Raw genomic sequence first — 25,911 nt, 5'->3', positions numbered from 1 at the left:
TGCACTCCAGCCTGGGTAACATGAGTGAAACTCCGTCTCAAAAAAAACAAAAAAAAAAGCAAAACAGCAGCTTCTTAAACAATAACTTAACTTTATCAAAGAGGAGTCTCGAATTGCTTTTTACAGTAAGTAATATAAACAGGGAAGAAAAACACACTATGTTATAAAGTGTCACTAAATATTGTGAGATGTTATATTTAATTCCAAAATATTTAATACTGGTTTTGATGTCCTTTCTGATGAAAACAACTTTCCTAAGGGACTTGCTTTGTTGTTAGTGAATATATTCTTTTTTCACAATTTTGTTTTTTATAAAACACTATCTATTGGGCACCTATTATATTCTAGGCATAATGTTCAACTTTTGAGGAACAAAGACAAAAAAGACATGGTTGAATTATTTGGAAACTCCACATGTAAGGAAGGAGGAATGCGTATATGGAGCACATTGTTATACTTGGATGAGTATTGCAAACGTGAACATAGTGAGTAATAATAATAATAAAAGTAACTTACTTTGCTTGAGGTCCAGAGAGATAGAGTGGGGGTTTGGGCCTAGGAACAGTTTTCAGTTGTAACTTGTTGAAGTATAGAAGGAGAAGAAGATACCAGGCAAAAAAAAAAAGAGTGTATTCATCAGAGTCCAATCAGGACAGGAGACCACATTCATCTAAACAAGAGTAATATGCAAAACTGTCAACTATTAACTGTGGCAAGAAAAAAATGAAAAAGAGAATCCAAAAGTATAATGAAATAGCAAATGCAGAAAGGAGCTATTACCTGCAGGGCTGACAGAGAGTGGCCAAAGAAGAAACAAATTGAACTAGCACACCTTTCTACTTTTCTTGATTCATTGTTATTTGTTGACTTCTATCTAGAAGCTTTTGCACCGAAGGTGGAAGGTATTCTAACACACCTGTTGCATTTAGAAGTGTTTGGTCATGCTATAGTTGTTTGCCTTTACTTAAAGAACCAAAAAATAAAGACCCTACCAGAAGAACAGAAGCTTCTTTAATGATTAAACTTACCAAACTTGAAGGTCTTGAAACAAAAGACTGTAGTATCTAAAAGTTTTTTAAGTACCCAAGTAGAATAATTAGCAAATCATTACTGAAAGATGTAACTCACATGACATTTTCTGACATTTAATTATGTTTAAGGTCTGAAAAAATAGGATGTGCTATATTGACAATCGAAAAACAGATTTGAAAAGGTTGCATGCTTCAGTGTAATTTATTTTAGTGTCTGAAAAATTGATTTTATCAAAAAATAGTTTGTCTTTTAAAATGCCCAGCGCTAGCAATTAAAATGAAAATAAAAATCAACTCGCTTTACTTACATGTGAAACACATTGAGCAGATTTGCATTAGAAATTGAGAGACTTTCAAATCTGCCTTAAATGAGCTGCACCCTTGATACCACTTTCTGTACTGGTTCATTGGAAAGTGGCTCATATGATTTGGGATTGTGTTTAATTCAAACAGGAAAAAAGGGAAAAACAATTGCTCTCCAGTCATTGTCCTGAGTTTCCAGTTTCTGACTCATTTCATTGGCAGAGCTGCTGCAGCATAGCACTGCAACTTTGCTTGGGCCACATAGAATAGTTTTCATAGACCACTCAAGACAGAGGAAAGCAGGGCTGCTTATTATTTATAGCTCATGTGCTGAAAGCAAAACACATTTTTATTACAGACCTACTTCTTTCCCTGCCCTAAGGATTTTTACATTTCATTATCATTATTTTTAATTGGCACATAATTATATACATTTATATCTCATAAATGTATAATATTTTGATACATGTGTACACTGTAATAATAAAATCAAAGTGGTTAGCATATTTATTACCTCAAACATTTATAATTCCTTATGTTGGGAACACTCAAAATCCCCTCTTCTAGGTATTTGAAAATATACAATAAATTGTTTCTTACAGTCACCCTATAGTGCTGTAGAACACCAGGATTTATCCTTTCTATCATTTTGTCATCACTTACCAACCTCTTCCTATCCTTCCCCAGATGCCCCTCCCAGCCTGGAATACTGTTTCATCATAAAGCATAATGAAATTCTATCATTATCAGCAACATGGATGAGCCTGGAGGACATTATGTTAAATGCAATAAGCCAGGCACAGAAGTACAAACACTGCACATTCTCAGTCATAGATAGAAGACAAAAAAGTTGGTTTTATAGAAGTAGAAACATTTTAAAAATTTTAAATTTTAAATTATGTCTTTGGCCTAATCCACAGAGGCTCAGATATAAAATAAAGATGTTAGGGGAAGAGGGTGATAATGGTTTTTAATATTTCAATGAATTCTTCAGGTTTTTAGTGCATTGCCTTTTCAAAGTTTCTGAGTAATGTATTCATAGTATGTTAGCATTAATAGAAAAAATGAACACAAAGTTTACCATCATCATAAGTAATCTCTGAAAGATAGAGAAGAGTTATGGAGTATGGTTGAAGGGAAACAAGACTGAAATTTGAGAGGCAGAGATATTATGAAGGTAAAATTTAGTTAACTGAGAATTTCTGCTCAAATATTCAATGCAAATAAGCAACTGGTCAACACAAGAATGAGTGCGGAAATACCTGGAAAACATTGTGCAGAGGCTTCAAGACATACATCACTGATGAAGATATTACACAAGGTTTATTGGGAAAAAAATATGACCAGTCATCTAGTAAAGTACACATAACGTCCCCCCCTCCCCAATTTGTATTATTCCATGGCTTAGGTCAGGCATATATGATCAGCCTTTGTCATAGCCAATGTAGAGTGTCAAATAGAGAGCCTCTCTGTCCCTGCATTACTCAACATATTTATGGCATCAGGGGGAAGACAATAATCGATAAGACTACAAAGTGGAAAACTGTCCAGTCAGATAAGCTAACCTAAAACAGAAATTATATATATATGTAATCTCCTCAAACTTTTTTTTACCACGTGCAGAGGTTCTCTGTGTGTGTGCAATGCTCAGTGGTAGGCTCTGCCTCCTGTTAAACAATTTTCTTACTTTCTTCTTTTCCATAGAGAAGAAAGTAAGAAAATGCATATTACTCTTGTTTAGATGAATGTGGTCTCCTGTCCTGATCGGAGACCTCCTTCTTATCTTTTGAGAAGTTGGAAAGACCCTGATGTGGCTTTAATTTTTCTCGAAATCAAGTGGTATTGGCATGTGACGTGATTTTACAGAACAATTCTGTCTCCAAGATCTTCTCAATGTATTAAAAGAATTAGCACTTACAAATATGTATGGCCAATCCTTCACATATATTTGTAAGTACCATATGTTTTTGAATTACTCTTAAACAAAATATTACCTTGTTCTCAGCATTCTTATATAATTCTTTAAATCAACATCTTTTTCAATTTTACACTAGTTAACAGCTCAGTATTATCCTAATGTAGCACTAGTACTCATTGTCTTTTTAGTGTATTTCGTAAGGTAGGCATGTGCAAAATCATGGGCATGTGATTACAGCCTAGAATATCTCCATTTCAAATTTCACTACAGTTCTTTCAAGCCTATGTGAATTGATAGCAAATTAGTTAACAACTGTGAACTTCAGTTTTCTTACCAAACTGTGTTTCAGTTTTCCTGTTTCTTAAATTGAAATAATAGTTATTTTGAAGAGCACATTAAATAGTTCACAGTACTATTTTTTTTTTTTTAATTTTTTGAGACATGAGACAGAATCTGGTTCTGTCATTCAGGCTGGAGTGTTGTGGTGTGACCTCAGCTCACTGCAAACTCCACCTTCCAAGTTCAAGAGATTTTCCTGTCTCAGCCTCCTGAGTATCTAGGATTACAGGCTCCCGCCATCATGCCCAGCCAATTTTTGTATTTTTAGAGAGGGGGTTTTGTCATGTTGGCCAGGCTGGTCTGGAAATCCTGACCTCAGGTGATCCACCCACCTCGGCCTCCCAAAGTGCTGTAAGCCACCACACTCAGTCCACAGTAGGTTTTGTTGATAGCCTCCCCACTATGTCCTTGTGCCTCCCCTGGGCTTCTCTAAAGCTGCAGTGGACCTTTTCTGTACACATATCTCTCTGTGCCTGATGATTTTTCCTTGCCTGATACAAGGGAAGGCTCAGTTTATGGAAAAAGTATTCTGGAAAATTAAAGGACTTGATTGGATAGATAGTTCACATTTTCTGTCTGTTAGGGTGAAAATATTAAGGCATGGCTTATTTGGTTCCTTAGAGAATTTCCAGTAAAGTAAACCCTAATTTATCATATCAGTAACCTGCTTGTTAATGCAGCCCTTATTATATTTTCTTCTTTCCCTGCCTTAGTTGCCCACTGTTATAGTTATATTACCTACTTTTACTTAACTCTGTGTATTAGAGTCTGCTTTGGTCAGAATCCAAACTAAAGCATACTTTGAAAAAAGTGCATATCCCAGGGCCTGACCCAGGCATTCTTCACCCCAATCAGCTCCCCAGCTTATTTAGCTCCCCTTTGACATCATCAATGTTTATCTTCTCTGTGTTCTATCTCTGGATCTTTAGAAGTGATTGTCTACTAATCCTCTACACACACACACAAAAAAAAATTATAGCAATTTACTGTTATCTTAAAATTGTTACATCTTTGCTTTGAGATATTTTTCCTTAAAAAGAAAAAGGGGAAAGAAAAAGCTCTAGACCAAAAAAAAAAAAAAAAACCCTATAATATTTTAGATACTTCATGGCTACTTAGTTGAGGAAATAGTATTAAATATGAATTCTTTGTAAATGTCTCTAAATAATCACAGGTAGGTAATAAACTATCCTAATTAACTTTATCTACTTAAGTATGTCTTAAGTGAGTCATTAATAGCAGAATGACATGGTGCCAACAAATCCAAATAAGTTTTATATGATCCCCACACTGTATTTTCTTAAAGAATTTTGCACTAAAATGAAATAGAATCAATTATTGAATTTGCTTTACTCTTAATAGACGTATTTTAAGTGGTGAAACTTCACTTTCATAATTGGAATAAATCAAACTTCATGGTAATGAAAATATATCTTGAACTTGACAAAATCCTCCAAGCATCATTTCAATTTATAAGTGCTTAAAAGAAATGTAATTATCATTATGTTTATGTAAACATTATCAAAAAAGATTTGAGATTTATGTTTCCTTTGCATGGATTGTCTAAGTAGTTAATTATGATAAATATTTGGATAGATTTCCTACAAAAATTTGTATGAAAATAAAATGGCATTTAAAAAATTATTACAGTCTTATAGTGCATAGTTCTTTACATCTATTAGTCTGTGAGTATCAGCAGTTCGCACTACTGATACTTTGGACTAGGTAACTATTTGTTATGAGAGTTTGTGCTGTGCATTGTAGGATGTTCGGCAGCATCTTTAGGCTCCACCTACTGGATGCCAGTAGCGCCTCCTCACCAGTGACGACAATCAAAAATATCTCCAAACATTTGCAAAATATTCCTTGGAGACAAAATCATTTTGGATTGAGAACCATTGATGTATGTGTGTATATATATATGTATGCATGCATGTATATATGAACATATATATGTGTATATATTCATCTGCAACTGATTAGCATAGATCCCTGAACATGTTTACTACATGCTTAAGGAGGAAGGGAAGAAGAGTAACTACAATTTACTATGATATGCGTTTCTGCTTTTTTTCATTTAAATATGCAAATTTAATAACTGACAAGTGTGGAATACAGGCAATCTCTCCACAAAATAAAAACAGGCAGCAATGACTATATCCACAGACGAGCTACATGATCATTTTTACTTAAGATTTACAGCTGTTTGACGCCCTGACATCAATCTTGTATTGTATCCCAGTCTAGTTGATCAAATGAAGTTACTGCCCGTCCTAGGCCTGGGATCTGCATCACCTAGCAAAATCCTGAGTGCACGAGGTTCTCTTTTGTTTTCCAAAACTCACATCTTTTAATAAAATAATTATTTCTCTATCTTTCACTAGTTCCCTCACTGTGCTGCCATTGTCAGCTATTAAAATATAAATTCCATTGCATCCTTCTTTCTGCTTCTAGTTTACAATTTTTTTTTTTTTTTTGAGATGGTGTCTCACTCTGTTACCCAGGCTGATGTGCAGTGGTGTGATCTCAGTCTTGGCGCACTGCAACCTCTGCCTCCCAGGTTCAAGTGATTCTGCTGCCTCAGTCTCCCGAGTAGCTGGGACTACAGGCACGTGCCACCACAACCAGATAATTTTTGTTATTTATTTTCAGTAAAGATGGAGTTTCACCATGTTGGCCAGGATGGTCTCAATTTCTTGACCTCATGATCCACTTGCTTTGGCCTCCCAAAGTGCTGAGATTATAGGCATGAGCCACAATGCCTGGCCCTAGTTGACTTTTTTAGTTAAAAATAATGCATTACATGATATTGTCAACTCATGGTAATTGAGTTACATGATGAAGAATGGTGTAGGCATTTTTTTTCAAAACCATTTAAATGGGCTAAAAATATGGATAGTATCAGTCTAGCAGTAGATATACGAAGGAAGCAGCAGGCAATAAATTCTTTAAGTGACTCAAAAATTCCATATTCATTTCCCAATACAGTCACGGGAGTTCCAGTATCCTTTGTCTGGGAATGATCCATCTGGTAGGGAATGCAGTAAAAAGGATCTGTTGAAGACTTCAGCTTGTCAGCTATTGGGCTTCCAATTTGTCATTGTTCAAGTAGAAAGTCAAAGACCAGTCTCAAGATAACACCTCATAAAGATAGATGAACATTACAATAATGAGAAGATGTTTAAAGCTGCTTCTGGAGCTTCTCCTCTGTTCTTATCACTAGAAGCAGGGCTCACTGTAAACAGGATTTTTGTTTGCTTTTAGAATCACTTTTTTGTAAATTTCTAATACCTACTTATTAGATGTGTAGATCTACCTCTCACTGTATTCTTTCTTAGTTACATAAAATTTAATCATGATTATCCTAGCAAAATAAGTTAGGGGAGATGGAAGCTGCTGTCCAATACAGAAGTTTCGGTTTTGCTCATTTGGCACAGTACATGATGTCATTAACCAGAGATACTCAACTTCTATTACATCCCAAGAGAAAGTAATCCAAAACAAATGTAGGAAATCTCTACTCATGTCATAGCTCCAATCCTAGCTTTTTTCTTTATCCATTAAGTCAACTGAAATATACAGTAGTAAAAAATTTAGAACAAAGAAAATATTGCTTTCAATCTTAGAAAGATCTCTTTCACTTTGCAGGCAGACAGTACCTAAATGAAATCTGAAATAGAATGCATAGGCCAACATGCATTTTCCATAGGAAAACATAATGAATGAAAGTTAGAAATTGGTGCTAACAGTACTTCTGTTTAACTACAACACGGATTAAATTTGTTTCTGTGGTACTATTTTGAAACCAACCACCTCATATCTCATTGTTTCTAAAGGAAACCATTTTCTAAGTTTGAAATACCTGGTAGAATACACAAATATTTAGAGCACAATCCTCTTGAATCCTCATAGCAAATGGCTCTTTTTCTTTCTTTCTGTATCTTTCATTATATATTTATATTTTATAATGATAAATGTATATGTACAAGCAGCATGAAATACTAAATCAGATAAAAAACATTGGCATCAAACTAGAGGCTCTATATTATTGAAACTATATAAAAATATATTTTATGGCAGGTAATTGCAATATTAGTAATACACTTCAGTGATAAAAAGGGGAAAAAAAGTTTTGCACAATATCATTTAAAGAACTGGTACACATTGTTAAAAGTGAGTTCAGAATACTTAATAAGAGTATATGCATTATATGAAATGTGTAATACTGTGATAAGGCCATGCTACATGTGATGGATAATAGTACGTGTCAACCTAACTGGGCCAAAGTTTTTAACCACAATATTTGGTGAAATAGTATTTCTGGATGTGTCTCTGAAGGTGATTTTGGATGAGATTAATATTTGAATCAGCAGATTAAGCAAAGCAGATAGACTTAGTGAAGTTGGGCCTCATCCAATCAGTGGAAGGCCTGAACAGAATAAAAGACCGAGTAAGAATTATTTTTCCCTGCCTGACTGTCTTCCATCTTGGATATTGATCTCCTTTTGTCTTCAGTCTTAAACTTGGACTAGAAACTTACAAAATTACCTCCTGTGGTTCCCAGGCCTTTGGACTTGGACTGGAACTATACAACATACTCTCTTGGGTCTGCAGCTTGTCCAGTGCAGATCATGGAACTTCTCTGTCTCCACATCACATAAGCCAGTTCATTTTAGGAAATCGTATAAGAGTAATTTATATACATATATATATACACACACACACACACACACCTCATTAGATATAATACAACACATATATTTTCACATAAATATATGTGTGTATATTTATAAATAAATATTACTGAATATAATAGTATAATTGTGTCTATGTGTTTCTGGAGAATCTAGAATAATACACTAACTTAAATTTTATATTATGTTTTGGACAATTTCTAAAAAATAAATTTAAAAGTATTTCATATTTTTACTAGCAGCTTTATTGATTTGCAGTTTATCATTCTATGTAAAATTCGATATTAACTCAATTATTTTTAGTCATTACCTAGAGATCAATTTAAAAAAGCCTCTCTTCTCCTCTATTAAATAAAAGCAATGCTAATGATATTCTGCCAGCTTCAAACTGACTGATTTATCACATCATTACACAGCCATCCTGCATATGCCCTTTGTTTGTGGAATAGTATAGCTTGACAATAACAAATCACTATGCCCTCTGTTGTTGTACATGTTAGCAGAAAGGCAGCTCACACACACAAAACCAAATGGAGCTGGAATGTTTAGATGCAGTTGACTTCTGTATTAGCTATTCATAAGCCACACTTAACAATCATTTAGAACCTTTTTATCTTGAAGATTTCAAATTCTGTCTCCTCACTCATTCCCCCTGAGTCTATTCTGCTTTGATTCCGTGATGGTGAAACTGTAGAGTTCCCTTATCTCCCTTGCAGGATGTGCTACAGGGATGTAGCTCACTCCTTAGTCATCCCACTGCCCTGTGGCTCAAATCTCCAGGGGGAGCATGCATAGGAGCAGGTGCAGAGGCTCTGGAGAGTGCTTTTGGGATCCAGCTCCATAGCAGCCTCTAGACATGGGTGTCTATGACGCCTGAAGCCCAAGCCAGCACGTGTTACAGTGTGCTCTTTCAGTTTTGCTGTCTGCAGACAGCTTGTGTTAATCAGCTCAATAGATCTTCTGCCTTAGCATAAGGGGAGGGGGCCAGCATGACAGCCTGAGTTCTTTCCCAGTATACTGGAAGAATCGGATCACACTTGAGCTAGAAGGATGAGTGCAAGGTTTTATTGAGTGGTGGAGGTTGCTCTCAGCTAGGTGGAGATAGATGGGGACCTGGAAGCAGGGGGAGGAGTGAGAAGGTGATCTTCCCCTGGAATCAGGAGGCACAGTGGTCAGACTCTTCTCTGCTGTGGCTGAACTCCCTTTTGTGTCCAGGCGTCCTTTCTCTTCTCTCTTTCTCTGCTGTGCCATGCTGCCTCTAAGTTCCTCTGGACGTTCAGCTGCTTGTGTCTGTGTCAGTTAAGATCCTGGGTTAATATGGGCAGCCATAAGGTCCTTGGTTAATATGGCAAGCAAAAGGCAATTCTTTGTGCCTGAGAACAGAAATGCCTGCCCTCCCTTGGAGCCAGGGTTTTTCAAGTTTCAAGGTGGGGCTTTTGCCAGTGAACCACCCTCTTCTACCCAGTATTTCCCTGTCTTCTGTCCATATTAGTAGCTAGGTCTCAGAAATCAATTTATCTATATAAAATATCTGATTCTGATTGGTAGTGACCACTGATCTTATATAAACAGATTTTTATATTCACAGCCTGTAAGCCGATTCTGTTGATTTATTCAAAATGCCGATGGTCAGAATAACTGAAACTCCAAAAAAAATTTAAGAAACTCTGACTGGCAAACTGTCCTCAAATTTCAGATGCAAATTGTGGGTTCAGATGCAGAAATTAAACAAAAATATCAAATAATTATCTCTTGTAGATTCAGAGAAATACTTCTGTTGCTTCTTTTTAATTTCCATTTACTTATATGCACAAAATTCCAAGGGAAAATATAATATCAAAGTGTGATATTTTATTTAAATGATTGCAATAACAGAATGATACCGCATTCTGCAGGACCAGGACCTTAAAGATAGCCACAAGGGCAGAAAACGGTGATAATGAAAAAACCAATCAAAAAAACACGGGCTGCTCTTAATGCCAAAATCTGTTACCAAATTGAGTATTACTTTGGATACTTCAATTATCCATGGGACACATTCTTAAAAAACAGATCAAACTGGATGAAGTCTGGGTATCTTTGGAGATGGAAAATTCAACAGGGTGAACCATCTAACAATAGACTTTAATGTGAATGCGGAAGCATTGAGCAATTCCAAGGCAGAACTCATGGAAATCAGTGAAGATAAAACTAAAATCAGAAGACCTCAAAGCAATCCCTTCCGTGAAGCGACTGATGAGTATAAAAATAATGTAAAAAAAACAGATCTGTGGCCAGGCACAATGGCTCATGCCTCTAATCCCAGCACTTTAGGAGGACAACTAGGGCAGATCACAAGGTCAGGAGTTTGAGACCAGCCTGACAAACATGGTGAAACCCCATCACTACTAAAAATACAAAAAAAAAAAAAAAAAAGCTGGGCATAGAGGTTCATGCCTGTAATCTAATAGTACTGCAGCTACTCAGGAGACTGAGGCAGGAGAATCTCTTGAACCTAAGAGGCGGTGGTTGCAGTGAGCTGAGATTGAGTCACTGTACTCCAGCCTGGGTGACTAAGTGAGACTCTGTCCCCCCATCCTCCCTAAACAACAGATTTCTTTGTATTAAAGGCTTCCCAACTGATGCAACTCTTGATGACATAAAAGAATGGTTAGAAGAGAAACGTTAAGTACTAAATATTCAGAAGGAAGAACATTGCATAAGGTACTTTAGAGATTGGGTTTTGCTGTGTTTGATAGCACTGAATCTGCTGAAAAGTTTGTAGATACCCCTGAACAGAAGTACAAGGACATAGACCTACTAATATCTTTCAAGGAAGATTACTTTCCAAAAAAAAAAAAAAAAAATGGAAGAAAGGAAAGAAAATAAAGTGTAAGCTTAATTAAAAGCTAAATGAAGAAAATACTGAAATGAAGTCTCTAGAAGAAATGACTGGATGCTTGCTAAAATTTTCAGGTCACTTGGATCATCAGAGCTACAGAGATGGTTTATACATCCTTTTCTCAAATTATGGTGTAATAAAATGGATAGTCTTTGTCAGAGGAGTAAAATAGGGGATAATTCTATTTAAAGAAAAAGCCAAGGAAACATTAGGTAAAGATAAATATACAAATAATGGTAACCTGCAAATAAGGAACACAGAAGTGATGTGAAAAGTAATCGAAGAGGTGGAAAAAGAAGCATTGAAAAAAACAATAGAACATCAACAAGAATTCCTAAACAAATGGAGGTCAAAACGTCACAGATTTAAAGGAAAAGGAAAGGTAATAAATCTACACAGTTTGGGTCAGCTTAAAAGAAAATTACTTTCTGAGAAAGTAAAGGAAATTTGTTAATGATGATGAAAATGGTGCAAATGGACCTGTGAAAAGAGCAAGAGAAGAAACAAGAAAAGAAACAGAAAAGAGAAAATGGTGCTGGAGACCAGTAGTTTAGTAAACCAAATTTTTATTCATTTTACATTGGTTTCAAACTGCTTTTTTTTCTTAAGCCTTTTAAAAAGAAAACTAAATCAGGTCCACTTCAATGTCCACCTGTGAGAAAGGAATTTTCTTTTTTTTTTTTGCCACTTGCTTGTCTTTTTTTCTGTTATCCAAATTAGAATTATTTTTTTGAATGTACAGTTCTGTTTGTGTCATATCAGATGATTCAAATATCAAAAGGAAGATTCTTCCTAAATTGCATTCATAATAATTTTGCAAACACTAACAATCATTAATTTTATCTTGATGAAAAAATATGACCTGTGAAAGCAAATTCTAAAGCAACCCAACAGAAGAACAGAAAACCAAACATCATATGTTCTCACTCATAAGTTGGTATTGAACAATGAGGACACATGGACACAGAGAGGGGAACATCACACACCGGGGCCTATCAGGGGGTGAGAGAGTAGGGGAGGGATAGCATGCGGAGAAATACCTAATGTAGATGACAGGGGGATGGATGCAGCAAACCACCATGGCACGTGTAAACCTATGTAACAAACCTGCACATTCTGCCCATGTACCCCAGAACTTAAAGTATAAAAAAAAAGAAAGCCTACAAACATAATTCACCACATAAACAGGACCAAAGACAAAAACCACCTGACTATTTCAATAGATGCAGAGAAGGCCTTCGACAAAATTCAACAGCACTTTATGCTCAAAACCCTCAATAAACTAGGTATTGATGGAACGTATCTCAAAATAATAAAAGCTATTTACGACAAACCCACAGCCAATATCATACTGAATGGAGAAAAACTGGAAGCATTACCTTTGAAATCTGGCACTAGACAAGGATGCCCTCTCTCACCACTCCTATTCAATATAGTACTGGAAGTTCTAGCCAGAGCAATCAGGTAAGGAAAAGAAATAAAGCGTATTCAATTAGGAAAGGAGGAAGTCAAACTGTCTCTATTTGCAGACGACATGATTGTATATTTAGAATACCTTATGGTCTCAGCCCAAAATCTCCTTAAACTGATAAACAACTTCAGCAAAATCTCAGGATACAAAATCAACATGCAAAAATCGCAAGCATTCCTATATACCACTAACAGGAAAGAAAGAAAGAACGAGGGAAAGAAGGAAGGAAGGAAAGAGAGAAAGAGAAAGAAAGAAAGAAAGGAAAAGAAAAGAGAAGAGAAAAGAAAAGAAAGAAAAGAAAAGAAAAGAGAAAAGAAAACAAAGAAAAGAAAAGAAAAGAAAAGAAAAGAAAAGAAGGGAGGGAGAGAGGGAGGGAGGGAGGGAGGAAGGAAGGAAAGAGAGAGAGAGAAAGAAAGAGAGAAAGAAAGAGAAAAGGAAAAAAACAGGTTAGAATCTAGTTTGAATGCATTGCCTTAAAATGTCTGGATATTTTATTAAAATAACAAATGCAAAAAACAATGTATGGCTGCTGACCTGTCTCCAAGAATGCTGTGCTCAACTTTCCTTGAAATATCTCTCTGTTGATAATGCTACATGATGTTCATCTGAAAAGTGTTACAATCTCCATAATGACACTTAGACTCACAGCACAAGCAAATCAGAGAAATTATTTCAACAAAAATAGTCTCATATATTTTTAGCCTTCTTTCTTTAAATCTTACACCATTCTATTTAAATTTATCTTGTTCATTCTCTTCTGTCCCATTCTACACACACACACACACATACACACACACACACAATATGAATGTAGTCATTCTTCACTTCTGAACAAGGGTTTGACTGCATACTCTCCAAGCTGAATTCCACATCATACCTCTTCTTCTGCAATAGAAGGCTTTATATGATCAGGTTATTTGTTTTATTTGTTATTCTGTATTTACTCATCTCAAGCAGAGTAAGTGTAGTCAAAAATCTCGAACATCCTGTTAGTTTTTTAATTTTTTAAAAAAACCTTAAGGATATAGGAAATAGTACCTTTGCTTACTATTGGGCTATTAATTTAAGAATGCTGGTGTAAATTAGTTGTCAGTAACATTTATATATGCCACTTGAAACAGAATCCTTCTGATCTCCACTAACTGTTTATTTAATTTTATAAGCTGAGATACCAAAATAATGAGGATGAGGAAGAAAAAGCCAGCATCATGTAATGAAAGAGCAAATTTGCTAACACAGTTCTAAGAACTTTGAGGCTATAGACATATCTCCTCAAAAAAATAAGCATAAAAATTGGGCTTCATGACTTATGTTTGACATAGTCTGTGATAAAAAAGATATAAAAATATGGTCAGAGGTATTAAAACTTCATTAAACATTGCTAAATATATTTGCTTGATGTAAATATTCTTTTAACTTATATTTGAAATTGGTACTCTTGAGATATTTATTTCTTTATTAATCAAGACACATATCACATTTCCCTTCCTAGCTGTTTCCATCTATGTATGAAAAATAAATGTCATCCTTCACCAAAATGAAGTACTTCCCAAAGTGAATTTACCTATATTAGTTCTGCACTATGCCAATAGAGGAACAGTAAAAAACTGTAAAATTAATGTCTGAGGTTGATTTAAACAAAGTCAAGTTTTCTTTAATTCTGGACTTTTAAGAAAATACATTTTATATGGTAAGATGCATTTTGAATTTAAGTAGGAAGGCATTATGTACAGCTTCTCCAACATTATTTGTCAAAAAAAAACCCTCGCTTTTTGAAGTTTTCTGAATTTACTTTGAAAATATTTCTCTACTTTTTTTCTTTAATATGTCTCCTTTGAACTTTTATACAATATGAAATGTTATATAATGAATAATTCATTTAACCTATATTTATTTTGTACAAACTACTGGTCATGCATATTGCAAGTTTCTGAAAATATAGACATGGATGGAAGACTTCCTGCCCCTGAGAGCTTATATTCCAGTAGAGGAGAAAGGTAGGTATGTAGACAATTATACACACTGCTATGTGTTGCATTCCAGCTTCAAAGTGGAGTTCCCAGAATACCTGGGAAAGTGTTTCAGCCAGACAGGTGTGTGCCGGTCAACAAAGGCTTCTCTGAGAGGTGACAGGAAGGTGAACTTAAAATGATAGGTAAAGATAACCTATGGGATATGGAAGGGTTTATGGCAGAGAGGATAAAACAATTCCCAGGCCAACAGAGTAGCAGTGACTGAGTCCAGAAGTGAGCTAGTTCACCCTAGAGATAGAATACATCTCATATGCAGTAGGTTGGAAAAGCAAGAAGTTCTTGGTTCACAAGTTGAAGATGGTGAGATGAGAGATACAAGCTAGGGCCTGATCTCCAAGAGCCCAAAGCACAAAATTAGACCTGTAGAATTGATCTCAGGGCCATTAAGAACCAGTGAAGGTGCTTGAATAGAGGATAACAAGATGATAGTAACATTTTAGGAAAGTCACTCGAGAAGTCTGTTTAGAAAAGGGATTGTAAGATCATGGCTGAATAAAGTGAGGCAGGTTTGATGTGGAAGGGATTCAAGTAAGAGATAAGTGGACCTGCCAATGGGGTCAGAGAGAATGTTTATACTGATTACATACACACTGTAAAATCTAAAACATAGCTATGACATACAATTTTGTAAGTAAAATATGTCTTATTTTTTCACATATAGGAATCAATCTTTAATAACCATTTATAAAAGGAAGTATTTTACTATTTTGAAATGGTTTTATGTTATTGGGTTAATTATAGTTTTGAAACCCTTATCCATAAAAATAAAAGGAAGGAGGCAAAATAGAAATGTGGTGCAATATGTAACATTATAAAATGCCATGATTTTACAATTGGAATATATACTTGAAATATTGCTTTACCTTAATCAAAATTAACACTGTGAAAGCATATTCTTCCCATGGCAGGCTTTAAAATACTTTCTTTCATAGTAATCCTATTAAGTATTCCCTTGTAATGTAAATACCAATATTTTAAAGCCTACAATAGATTACATCTTACAAAATTTACTATTTTGTCCTTTCCATTTACAAACTAAAATACAAAATGGGCTTTTAATACTTTTTAAAAAATAGGTAGTATTTAATTATATAGAAATTACGCACCCCCCCCAACACACACACATATATTGTCAATACAACTCTACTGAATAATTTATTCAGCTGGCCCTCTACTGATATTTAGCTTATTTCAAATGTTTGCTATTAAGAACAATGCTGCAAAATGCTGTCCCACAAGCATTTGCATAAATATAAGTTTATAACTACAGGAAGTATATGGATGGCTAAATCAAATAATATGCTTTTAAATTTTAATTTTGATAGATATTACCAAAATGTCCTTCAATTGCACCTGTTTATTCTACCATCTACCCAAGCTAAGGATGGCTGTTCCCCAACAACCTCACCAATGTGCAGTATTACAAAATATTTTTATCTATTTAATATGATAGGTGAAAAATGTTGTTTTGAAATGAATTGTTGGATTATGAAATAGGTTGAATAATTTTTTCAGGACCACCATATAATCTTAACTACTTCTTGATGCCCAGGCGGAGAACATGACATAGAGCTAAAATGCAGCCTACATTTTTCCAAGCTATGCATTGTAATAGGAGCTTTAGCTACTAGCAAATGGAGGCTTTGTTCTAATTCACAGCAAGGTATCACAATAGCTAATAGGGCTGCTAATTTTGTTAGGTATTATTTGAGTGATACATATGAAACTGCTCAGATCTATTTTATTGATGTGATTTCCTAAATGTTAATTGTTATCTTTTGTCATGTGAGCTGAAAATAAATTTTATAGTTTTTTTTTTTTTTGCTTGTTTTATTTTAAATTACGGTAGTACTTCTATCATATAACCATTTTAAATGTTTATGTGTAAAAATTTGTCACCTTTTCCTTTTTGGCTACTGTTATGCTGACAAAGACATTCCCTTCTCTAACATTAGGAAATATTTACCCATATTTCTGTTTCTATTTTCACTGTTACATTTTTATGTTAATAATTTAATCCTTCTGGAATACATTTTGATGTGGGAGTGAGCTAGAAATGAGCTTTATTTTATCTCCAAATAACTAGTCCTTTTCTCCCTCATTTAAATGTCACTTTTAACATTATCTCTAATATATATTGAAGTTTATTCCTATATTTTTTTTCTGTTCCTGTTATTTGTCCAAATACAGTAAATTGTTTTATAAATTTATGTTTATAATATGATTTAAAGTATAGGAGAATGAATTCCATGTTTCTTTTCAGAGTTGAGTGATCTTAAATGTTTACTGTTATAAAGAACATTTTGTGTTCAATTTTCAAAAAAAAATCTAGCTGTAATTTTAACTGATCTAATGTTACTTTGGAGATTACAAAAATGTTTTCCATGTGAATGGAAATACTGAAATACTACAAGGCAGAAGAGACTATTTTGTGTAAACATATTATTAAAAACTAGATCCAAGAAGTTAGAAATGTAGATTTAGTTTACAGAAGAGTTTAAGTAAAGTGAGATAATGCTTGAATCTTACTACTTAACAATAACACATTGCAGAAGCTTTGCTCTTTTGTCGATCCTGGTCTTGTTTAATAGCCAGTTTCAGCAGGACTAAATGTACTTATCCTTAAAGGTCTTGCATGATCTCCCTGATGCTATTTAACAATGTATTGTGCTGGTGACATTTGACTGCACTATTGAAGTCAGACTTCCTTTTCTCCCATTGGGTTGATCTATCTGTAGCAGATGTATTTTACAAAGCCATATCCTACAGACATGTCACTTAGTATATATATAATCATCATAGTCTGATATTTTGACTCCTAGATTTTATCTCATCCTGCAGATTATCTGAAATGCTATCCCCAATATTTCTCTGGCAATATCAACTATCTGCTGCTAAGCTGAGCCTTAAAAATTAGAAATTTAAAATATGCTAGATGCTGAACAAGATAAAAAATAAATGTAAGACATAACCCTCATAAGCAATTAGTTAAAAAATTTTACTAAGGGACTTTTTTATTTACACAAAATCACTGCCTCCTGGCACCGGTATTATGCCCAAGCTGCAATTCACGTATGTACTGAAAAAAATGATGTCACTGATATTAAATCATCCTCCTTGTATTAGGAGTATGATTAACAAGTAAGTTAAAAACTAAGAAACAGAAACTTATCTGGGCCGGGAACGGTGGCCTAAGCCTGTAAGTCCAGGACTTAGAGAGGGCAAGTTGTGTGGATCACCTGAAGTCAGCAGTTCGAGAGCAACCTGACCAACATGGTGAAACCTCATCTCTGCTAAAAATACAAAAGTAGCCAGGCATGGTGGCACATACCTGTAATTCTAGCTATTTGAGAGGCCGAGGAAGGAGAATCGCTTGAACCCTAGAGGCAGAGGTTGCAGTCAGCCCAGATCATGCCATTTTACCTCCAGCCTGGGCAGCAGAATAAGACGCCCTCTAAAAAAATAAAAAATAAATAAAAAGGTAACTTTTAAGCCCACTCCCCCACCCTCTAGTAGTCCACAAAGCCTATTGTTTCCAGATTTAATTCCATGTGTGCTCAGTGTTTAACTCCCACTTAGAAGTGAGAACACGCAGTATTTGGCTTTTTGTTTCTACATTAATTTGCTTAGGATTCTGACTCCAGTTGCATCCAAGTTTCTGCAAACAACATGATTTTATTCCTTTTTTATGGCTGCATCGTATTGCATGATACATATGTACCATATTTTCTTTATCCAATATTGATGGGCCCTGGGTTGTCTCCATGTCTTTGCTATTGTGAATAGTGCAGCAATGAACATATGTGTGTGTGTGTCTTTTTGGTAGAAGAATTTATTTTCTTTTGGGTATATAACCAGTAATGAGACTGCTAGTTCAAAGAATAGCTCCATTTTAAGCTATTCGACAAATATCTAGGATGCTTTCTGCAGTGACTGAACTAATTTACATCATCATCAATATATAAGCAATCCCTTTTCTCCACAGGCTTGACAGAATCTGTTGTTTTTTGACTTTTAAATAAAAGCCATTCTGACTGGTGTGAGATAATATCTCACTGTATTTTATATTTGCATTTAACTGATATTTAGTGATACTGAGCGGTTTGCTTCATGTCTTTACTGGCCATCTGTATGTCTTCTTTTGTGAAGTGCCTATTCATTTGTTGATGTCCTTTGCCTATTTTTAATGAAGTTATTTGGTTTTTGCTTGCTGATTTGCCTAAGTTCTCTATAGATTCTGGATATTAGGCCATTTTCAGATGCATAGTTTGCCAATACTTCCTCCCATTCTGTAGGTTGTTTGTTTATTCTGTTGATAGTTCGTTTACTATGCAGATGTTCTTTAGTTTATTTAAATCCCCCTTGTCTGTTTTTGCTTTTGTTGCAGTTGCTTTTGGGGACTTAGCCAAAAATTATTTGATAAGACCAATGTCAAGAAGAGTACTTCTTCTGCTGTCTTCTAGAGTTTTTATAGTTTGAGATCTTACATTTAATCTTCAACCCATTTTGAGTTAATTGTTGTAGGTGGTGAAATGTAGGAGTCTACCTTCAATATCTTGAATATAGCTAGTCAGTTATCCCATCGCCATTTATTGACTATGAAGTCCTTACCCCATTTGTTGTCTTTGTCAGTCTTGTGGAACAAAGATCAGATGGTTTTTGGTGTGAGGCTTTATTCCTGAGTTTTCTGTTCTGTTCTGTTGGTCTCTATGTCTGTTTTTGCATTATATACTGCTATTTTCTATTCTTAAAGTAAGTTTCAAAGTTACATGTCCCAAACAGAATTCTGAATGTGCATCCTACTATCCTGTTCTTCCAGCAGTCTTCCCTGTCTCATTTTGCACAAGGTGCCAGGACAGATAACAACGGGGGAAATGCCACACTTTAAAACCATCAGCTGCCATGAGAACACACTCACTCTCATGAGAACAGCATGGGGAAATTCACCTCCATGATCCAATCACTTTCCACCAGGTCACTCTCCCAATACATAGGGGTTATAATTCAAGATGAGATTGAGTGTGGACACAGAGTAAAATCATATCATTCCATCCTTGATGACTCCCAAATCTCATGTCTTTTTCACATTTCAAAACCAGTCATGCTTTCCCCAAAATCCCCAAGTCTTAACTCATTCCATCATTAATCCAAATGTCCAAGTCCAAAGTCCCATTTGAGACAAGGCAATTAACTTCTGATGAACCCGTAAAATCAAAAACAAGTTAGTTAGTTTCAAGAAATAACAGGGGTGCAAGCATTAGGTAAATCTTTCCATTCCAAATGGGAGAAATTTGACATATCTCAGAGCCTAGAAAATCTCTCTATGGTAAGCTCTCTACGGTAAACAATTGATGGTATTTAATAAATAAATAAATAGAAAGTAATTTATCTTTTGGAATTGTTAAAAGATAGTTATGTTTTAAAATGTTATGATTTTGGAATATTTGCTTTAGAAAATTTCAAAATATATATTTAAGTAAAAATCAGTATAACAGTGGTAAGGATATATGGTAGAGTGCAAATGTGAAATTGAGTTTTCTGAATATCATGTGAACTTTGTTAGAGTTAATGGAGTCATTTATTTAATAACATAATTCTGATTTAATAACATATCTATTATTTCTGATGTGACATAACAATTCATACCACAAATTTATCAGAAGGTATTACATTGAATATCAGAAATGTAGCTGAGGCTTGCAGAGAATTACATCTAGTGGGAGTTGTAATAAAGATCATGATATATTTCAAATTGCCTCCAGTGTCACATATACAAAGTATGTTTCAAAAGACCAAGCAAAAGCAAATATATGCAAGGTGTAATTGATAAAAACTAAAATATCCATTTGATCTAAGTTGAACCAAATATTACTGATCTAAACCTCTTAGCAGAACTGTGAAGCTGGGTCATAGGAAACTGCAAAAACTATGTAATTTTTCTTACAAGAATTTCATAGGTATGTTAATAAAGTAATAAAAAGGAATTGATAATGGGTAAAGAAAATCAAATGGGTATCATAAAGATAAAAATACTGGTATCAGTCTTTGTATTGTAAGGAATGTCATGACTCTTAATTCCTGTATTTTACTAATTTGATGACTAGCAACTTGTTATCATCTGCCCAAAAGGCTAATTTAATCATTTGGATCTGAATGTCCCCATGGCTATAACTATTTCAGCATTGGCACATTTTTAGTTCCCTGCTCATAATTAATCTTATGCAGACCATTTTTACATAATGTAAATCTATTTCTTCCTTCTAGTAATTGCATATCTAATTTACTGTGAAAAGACGCCAATATTGCATCTGCTAAAGTAACTACAAAGCAAAACTGTAAACATCATCAACTAATGATTTTTATCACTTAGCTTTACTTTTTTAACTTTTGGAACTTTGCAAATGTAGTCACTTTCAGCCAAAACTTTGAATTACATCTTTAGTTTGGATGAGTAATTATGACTTGGCATGAAAAAACATTTTATATACCAAGAGTTTCTTGTTGATAGTTATGTAAAGAAAGCAATCCAATAACCACTACTGATAGAAAACATTATACTTAAATAAAGCTGATTTTTTTTTTTTTTTTTTTTTTTTTTTAGCTAAAGCCCATGGGACAAATATGAAACAGTAGAAAATATTTTGAACAGCAGTATAGTTGTAAAATATGCCTGAAGAAGTGCTTACTCTATTATAGCTGTTTTCTCATTTAGTTTAAACCATCCTGCTTTATGGAAAATTATATTGAACAAAATGCTGACTTCTGGTCATGTCAGCATAAGATGCGATAGGTTTGCTCTGTGAGATTAAGGGATCACTGCCAAACCACAGGGATTCATGGATAGGTAAGACCCAGTTCATTAACCAAAAAAATACCTTAGGTTTGCATGACATTTTTAACTTTTCATATAATTTTTCTTAACTCTGGTGAATCTTCAAGTATTAGAATTAAAAAAACAAAAAACTCAGTTTCCTAAAAACTTGTCTCCCCCCAAAATACTAAGTCATATGGGTTAAATTATGCTAATGACTAGGATTCATTGGTATTATTATCACCACTCTCAAATTTGGGATAAAATCAGGATTCATTTACTTCATAGCTAGTGCAAAATTATGTTTTGTATTTATTTTCTGTACAATCTATAATCTAAATATAATTTAAAAATTTTTTAATTTTTTTTTCTTTTTTTCCTCTCTGGCTATAACATCTCCTTCCTTATTTATATCGTGTGTTGATTTTCAGTGTGACTGCTTGATTTCCAGATCTTCCTATCACTCTGTTTTTTTTTTTTTTAACTAAAGCATAATTGCTAATAGAAGATGGTTTCTCACCAGATAGCAAAGCACATTTCTTTGTTAAGAGTATTCTATCACTATTTTTTCCTGCTGGGATGCTTAGTCAAATTCCCAATGTCCATCAGTAGTATCGATGACATTGATATCAAATATTGTGTTCTTTCAAGGTTTACTACTCATGATTTCCTAACTTCAGAGCATCAATTTTCTCCTCTTTTTGTACAAACCTATAATTTTTTCATTGTTTCTTGATGAGAATATATGGTAGTGATTTTTGAAACCTAGGGAATCAACAAGATGTTTCTTTTACCTATGCACTTTACCAGATTTATATGATATATGATGGACTTAGAACTCCAGTTAATATTTTCCAGTGGTTATGCAATAGTTTTCCCAACAATTGCTTAAATTTGAATTAATATCTCTGCTTAAGCAAATTATTTTTTTTACTTTGTTTTCTAGGGATAGGCTTTATAAAAATCTAAACATCATGGAAAGTGTGAATTTCTGAATGAATTCCAGTTTGAGATGGGATTTCAGATTTATCTGTCATGTACCTAATTTTTATGCCTAAAGTAAAACGAATAGATCTTTATTTCTGATTTAATATAAAGGGTTCAAAAGGAACAAAGATTAAAATACTATACCAGATTTATCAACTTTCTATTTGAGGTGTTGGTAAGTAAAGAAAAAAAGGTATATTTTCTTAAATCATGTGAAAGCATTCATTCTGCTGCTTGGTTAAGTTTTTGTTTTGATATTTTATTTTTATGTGAGCCTCAGCCAAAATTTTTGTTACAAGTCTGCAATTAGAGTTTTGCAAAGACATTTTGAGCTTTACTCATGAAGTGTAAAGATAAACTTTTTAAAGAGGAATCAACCTTATCACTCGAAAAATTAACTATATTTCATTGCAACATGTATCGCCTTCAGCATTATATTCTATTACTTTCTCATCAATAGGAAATATTATCCTGTAACCCAATGGTACAAGATAGGCAAGCCACAGAACTAGATTTTTATGATATATTTCTTTGACTGCAACAAAGAATGGAATATATGCAGGTAACATGTATTGTATAAATAGGTTTTAATGATCATGAGTAAGCTAAGTAGCATAAACCCTATATCTAAAAAGTAAAATACTATAATTATAAAGAAAATTTCAATTCTTTGTTCACATTTTATTTTCCATACTTGAAGTACAAATATAATGTGTTTTTATTAATTCATAAGAACTCATGCTTATATATATCAAATCTATTGGGTAGACTTATTAAAACTTATAATAAAAATGCCCTAGTTGTAGATTATATTATTTAAAAGCATATTGCCTGTTAAAATATCCCCAAGTATCAAAATATCAGGTATTTTAATATTTTAAATTAAAAACATATACTAATATAATGGATGCTGAGTTATATATTTTGTATCTCTTTTAATAGTACTATATATTCATATTTAGGTGGACTATTCTACAGTGTCTCTCACAATAAAATTTCATATAAAGTATGTAATAAATTAATACTTGTTCACAACTTTACTAATTACAGTCATGGCAATGTTTCTACATTTTACATCACTCTTTTAAGCCTAAGTATCTTGATTTATTGTAATAATTACTGACCTCATAAAAGAGCATGCTGTAAATTCTTAAGCATGTAGTTACTATTATAACTTTATATTTCTCAGTGGAGATTCATAGATTTACAATAGTTTTAGATAACTTCATTTTGACATATTATCTAAAGTAAATGAATGCATTAGCCCATCACCATAAGTTAAAACAGAGACAGAATTAATTGTTTTCTTGATTTTAAAATAAGAACAGTATTCAGAGTTTAGATTATATTCTAAGGTTGTTCCAATTAAGGTTACTATCAATTAGTGTTATAGACTGTAAACATTTTAAACATATTCTTAAACTAATTTTGTGCTTTGTTCTAATGTACCTTATCATTTTGGAAAGTAATTTTAGTTCCTTGTTATACATTTCTTTATTTTATTTATTAAATTTATGTGAAAATTTAAATAACTGTCTTACCATTACAAGATAGCACTGCAACACATTTTTCAGCTTCACTAACATTATTTAAATATTTTAGACTTGCATCTGTCTATCCAACTTAAATAGGCTTATACAGGAAAGAAGTACAACCGTTTACAGTCTATTGTACAAGATTTCTTGCACAATAGATCTTGAATTATTTGTTACTTGGTAAAGGTAAATTTCTCATAAATATTTTTCCCCCACCATCCAAATCTCATTTAAGAAACATATATCGTTTATAAAACTACTAAAATATCTTACTGCTTTATATAATATTTTTCCAGGATTTGAACAAGAACTTTAAATTGTTCTGGTGCATATAAGTGACTATGTGATATAAACATGTACATTACGTTGAGATGGTGCGGGAGGTTAATAGCTGTCTGCCTAGTGGGAAAGATATGCAACTAAATTCTCACCTTTTTTATTAGTTACTCTTGGCTCCTCCTTTGCTAAACTTCCTTTCTCATTTTAATATATGCTATTCTGCTTCTGCACCAACAGAGGCCTCTCTATTTGACATTTGGTTAAATTCCAATTCTCCTGACTCATGGTGATAACATTAATTTCAAATTTAGTTAGCAGATTTCCTTTCTTAATGACCAACTCAATCTGTGACATGTTGTTTATTTAATCTACCTGTCAACATAGAATGTTCAATAATAAATCACTGGGATGTTTCTAGCCTATGCACTGTCATGTTGTATCCCAAATGGTTGGCTTTGAAACAGCAGAATATTGTTTTCTTCTTCATTTCCTGGGTGTGTATTATAAATTTTCCAGAAAATTATGTGCTGGCCATTCACTGACTTGTGTCCACTAAAATTATTTTCATTTTGATAATTTGATGGTCACATTAGTTTTTAGGGTTCATGAAAACAAGAGTTAAGTTGAAAAATTTTATGTAATTTATATTATCACCTGAATTGGGAAAATCAAGCATAGGATCACTGAAGCAAGTAAAATAACATTAACCTCTACTAAATTTTAAAATATAATAATGCAAGTAAACTTACAATGAATCAAAAAGGCTATTCATAGGAATGATAATATCACCTTCAAATTAGCAACAGCAATGTTTTTTGTTGTTAGTTTATATAACAGGTAGGAAAACTCTAAGTGCCACTGAATCAGCCAAAAATTACAAAATAAAAAAAGAGGAAACGAATAGCACAATTTAGATGTCATATCGAGAAATACTTGATATACAGGGTTATGAGAGGTTATTAAAATTTTGCAAAGTTGAGCTGGGTGTGAGGCTCACGCCTGTAGTCCCAACTGCTTGGGAGGCTCAGGAGGGAGGATTACTTGAGCCCAGGAGATCCAGGCTACAGTAAGCTGTGATTCTGCCACTCTCCAGCCTGGGCAACAGAGTGAGATTCAGAAAGAAAGAAGGAAGGAAGGAAAGAAGGAAGGAAGGAAGGAAGGGAGGAAGGGAGGGAGGGAGGGAGGGAGGGAGGGAGGATGGAAGGAAGGAAGGAAGGAAGGAAGAAAAAAGGAAAGAAGAAAAGAAGGAAAGAAAGAAAGAAAAGAAAGAAAGTAAGAAAGAGAGAGAGAAAGAAAGAAAGAAAGAGAGAGAAAGAAAAGGGATTACACAAAGTAGTAATTAAGAACATCTTCTATTAATTGCAATGAACCAAAGTATACCTATTTTATATTTTGAAAACTGAATGAACCTCTCTTCTTATAATTAATAATGGAATTGGCTTCTTGAGTTATTTAAAATGGAGCGGTGATACAAAGGTATAGTGATGGAATGAGTCATGCCAATGAGTTCCTTCCAGGCAATGACTCCATTTTATTTGACTTTATTTCTTTAGAACTAATGGGTCACTGGCTAAGAAATAAAAGATAAAAAGTAAATGTTTAAATAATTATTTTGAACTGAGTACTAAT

At 33.8% G+C, this 25,911-nt stretch overlaps 1 pseudogene; it reads left to right on the top strand.

Moving 5' to 3' along the window:
• Positions 1–6,977: 6,977 nt before the first annotated feature.
• LOC116537704 lies at positions 6,978–11,715 on the top strand (annotated as a pseudogene).
• Positions 11,716–25,911: the final 14,196 nt, after the last annotated feature.

This window comes from Sapajus apella, unplaced genomic scaffold (genome assembly GCF_009761245.1).
Source record: "Sapajus apella isolate SASKATOON/1434 unplaced genomic scaffold, GSC_monkey_1.0 scaffold4, whole genome shotgun sequence".
Taxonomy (NCBI): domain Eukaryota; kingdom Metazoa; phylum Chordata; class Mammalia; order Primates; family Cebidae; genus Sapajus; species Sapajus apella.
This window is presented reverse-complemented; position numbering and strand designations above follow the sequence as displayed.